The following is a 3,824-nucleotide window of genomic DNA, read 5'->3' as shown; positions in this document are numbered from 1 at the left end:
TATATAAATCTTCTGGCTTTTACTGTTTTTTCCTGCCGACTTGCCATTTGGGCCCCAGCTTTTAACAAAAGTCTACTATAAACAATATATGGAATCTAATATATATATTTATATAGATCTATAGCCCATATATACTAAATAGGCCTATAGACTGTAGGTATTGTTTTTTGTAATAGAGGGAAAGAAACAAATATAATTTAGCCTCACTGTATTATTATTTCAGTCAGTGCGTGCACACCGTATATTTTCTGGCATTTTTTTCCAAACCTGTTTACATCCCTGTATATATTTTATAGAAATACACACACACACATGCCTTGTTACTTCATAGGAGGGGTTGCACCTCCTTTTGATGTGCAGTAGGTATATGTTATTACCCTCCACGGTACTAGACACTGTGGGAAGGTTACTGGACTGGATAACATTAACATATAGATTGGCCTACTTAGGAAAGGTTTGGGTCAGGATGACATAGCCTAATGATGGAAAAAGTAAGGCTCTTGAGATGTTAAGAATTCCTGATGATTTTTCCCAAATAAATTACAAATTTGCTCTTTTTTTTGGCTCTCATGCATGCTTCTCTCTCTCTATCTCTTTCTTTCTCTTCTCTCTCTCTCTCTCTCTCTCTTTATTTCTCTCCTGTCTCTCTGTTTTTCTCTTTCTCCCTCCCTCTCTCTGTCTGTCTTTCCACTCTTTCCCCTTTGTCTGTGCATATAAAATAATATTGATATTAGGCCTGATTATTCATTTATTTAGCACATTTCCGTGCTCCACTGCATGATCTATGGCCTCTGTCTTTCTCTCGCTGTCTCTCTTTAATATTTCTCTCTCTCTACTCTCTCTCTCTCTCTCTCTCTCTCTCTCTCTCTCTCTCTCTCTCACTTTCTCTATTTCTCTCTCTCTCCCTCCCTTTCTCATGCTCAAAGGATACTTAAATTAAACTGAATTACAGTAGAGCACGGATAGTTTGCTTTCGTCGGGACCGCCTCGGTTGTTCAAAGGATCTGTAGTTAGAGGAATTTCTTACTAAGTTAACTAAGATAAAGAAAAAAAAACGGGACTGCAGGCACAGTTCGATGGATGCGTAATTTTGAGTCTTCTGTGTTCGACCTATCTGTGTTTTACTGTACATGGAAAAAGATGCCAGTACAAGTGGAAGACATTTTTTAAATTGTAATTTTGGTATGCTTCTATATGTTGGGTAAAATATATTTTGTCTTCTCATGACAACATGATGTATTTCATCTGGCACCTTTAAAAAAAAACCCCAAAAACCCCAACCAAACCTCCAAATGTTCATCTCAAGAATGTAATGCCTACATTGTACTTGTATTGTTTTAAAGTAGTAAACATGTTTAGAAGTCTACACGCACAGTACTTCAACATAAATTAACCTTGTATTTTCGCTGAAAAAAAAAAGTCAGCCTTGACTTAATCCTTGTTAATTTTATTTTGTCTGTGAGGATCCTAGGGTGGCACATAAGGACATTGCAACAAACTAGATTTGAAGACCCAATGTATATAATGTTCACCCCTAGGCCCTGTTCTTTGGACACTTGATTGACATAAACGGAAAGTCGATGGTTGGCAGATGCTCTAATGTGGTTTGCTCCTTCTTTCCTGTAAAACATCTATTGTTCTCATCCCTCCTCCTTCTTTATTGAGTTTGTTAAGTTCTCTTGTTACTCCTCTAATCTTCTGCACTTATACGACCTTATTGTGTTGCAAATGTAGTAAAACTCTTACTTAAAAAACTAAAGAGAGATGAAAGAAAGAGCTGTTTTGAAATGGATGGGGATATTTCAATGACTAAATGAGCCACACATGTTTTGTTGACTCACTGACCCAGAATACATCAAGGACTGACCGTATTCCTTTACTTTTGAAGGACTTTATAAAACAGAGTCATCACAGATTACCCAAGTTATAACTACCGGTGAAAATTTCCTGTTTTATTTTGATTTGATGGAAGGTGAAAATTATACTGTGATCATTTTCATGTTGTTATTGTACATTTTTTTGCACAGTGCAGTAGTTATTAAGGTGATTTTAACCTCTGTTATTGAATGTTTTCAGCTGAAGTTCATTAAGCTCTCCCTTCATCCAATTTTGTTTTAAAAATTGTTTTTATCTTACCCTCGGAATGTACACAAGTCTGGCTAATGTGGTCTTTGAGAGTGTTTATATCCTTATGTTTTTGTTGATCCTAAACGGAAAAACTTTCAAGGAGACTGTATTTTTATTGTTTCAGTGAAGTCTTTATCTTGAATCTTTGTTGTGAAAAAATTAAATTGCTTCCAAGTTTTGCTTGGTGTTTTAATTTTTTTGTTGCGAACCAACTAAAAAAATCTTTCCTCTGCTGGTTGTTTCTGCGCTGGCCTAATGTAAAGCTTAAGTATTCTGAGTCCATTCTGAGATGGGTTTTTTTTAGGCCTTTTTTTGCCTTTTTTTCTGGTACTAGTACCAGTAGACTAGTTGTTGTAATTAGGTGCAAATTGTGGGTGATTGAGAGCTGCATGGTTTTGCCTCCTTCTTTCTCGTCAAACATCTGTCATCCTTATCTCCTCTCCCTCTATTCTATGCATGTTACTCTCTAATAAAATCTCTAATCTTTGGCACATGCATGACTTATTCTGTTGTAAGTACCATAAAACTTTTACTGAAACAAATTTGAAAAAAGGTGGCATGCTGCTTACACTTAAAAAAAAACACAAAAGGGTTGATTTGTCTTGATAGGATTACAATCTAGCTTTTAAAATCCTTTTGTTTTTCCCAAAGCAAGTTTATCTTCTTTAAATATTTTCTAAATTACTGACACAAAAGTCAAAGTTGATCCCATTAACAGTTGCATAGGTATTTCATCTTTTTCTATTTGTGTTGGTGAAATTATGATTGGCCTATTGTTAAACATAGCATGAATCGCCATTCAAAGAAGAGTAGAATATTCTTACGTATAAACAACATGTACTGTAGTTTATTTTTAGTGACTTAGACTCACTTGAAACACTCTGTGAAACATACAAGGTTTTGCAATCAAGTATTACACAATCATTTACCCTCTTGGCCTTCAAGCTTCAAACCGATAAAATGGGGTCAGAGGAAAGGATAACAAAATGAGAGAGTCACAAGACCAGGAAGTCGCATACATTCTCACCATCGGAGATCCCTGTGAAAAAAAAAATAATTACATTTTTTTAATTTTCGCGTTGCAAGTATCATATATATATATATATATATATATATATATAGATCTATATATATATATAAATATCTCAGTACGTGTTCACAGCTTCTCTCAGTTGAAATGTTAAGTGACCGATGTACTACTATAAAAATGTCTGTTAAATATTGCAAGATGAGGGAAACAATATGGGCATGAGAATAAGTGTTTGTGTGTGTATGTGTGTGTGTATGTGTGTACGTGTGTGCATATGTGTGTGCGTGTGCGTGTGCGTGTGTGTGTGTGTGTGTGTGTGTGTGGACAGAAATGAGGGTAGGAGAAAAAAAAAAGCGGTTGGGCGTGGTGGTGGGGAGGGGGGGATTGAAGGGAGTATTTTGGGTAACTTTTGTTCCCGTCTGGAATGGTGTTGGCCTTGGTGAGGGGGTCAGAAGTCAGACTTTCAAACTGAAATAAAAACCGAAAAGGGGATTTAGCTGTTAGCAGATCTGAAAAATGACTTCACCAGGTTCCCTTTGAGCCGGGGGCCTGGCCTGCAGTGTGCTCCCCAGACACTGACCATTGTCCGCGTGCTGTGAATGGTCATGGTACGGTAATGGCCTCTGCTGAGGTGGGTGTGGCTGGAAGGGAGGGGGGAGGGAGAGAG

The 3,824-nt window shown here is 36.9% G+C and overlaps 1 long non-coding RNA gene across 1 annotated transcript in view; it reads left to right on the top strand.

Annotated features, from left to right (window-relative positions):
- The window catches only part of LOC101847023, a 103,404-nt gene that overhangs the window by 1,072 nt on the left and 98,508 nt on the right, over nt 1-3,824 (top strand). The gene's annotated exons all lie outside the window — the stretch shown is intronic.

Source organism: Aplysia californica, unplaced genomic scaffold, assembly GCF_000002075.1.
Source record: "Aplysia californica isolate F4 #8 unplaced genomic scaffold, AplCal3.0 scaffold00058, whole genome shotgun sequence".
Classification (NCBI taxonomy): Eukaryota; Metazoa; Mollusca; class Gastropoda; order Aplysiida; family Aplysiidae; genus Aplysia; species Aplysia californica.
Note: the sequence above shows the minus strand (reverse complement) of the source record. Positions and strands in the feature narration are given on the sequence as shown.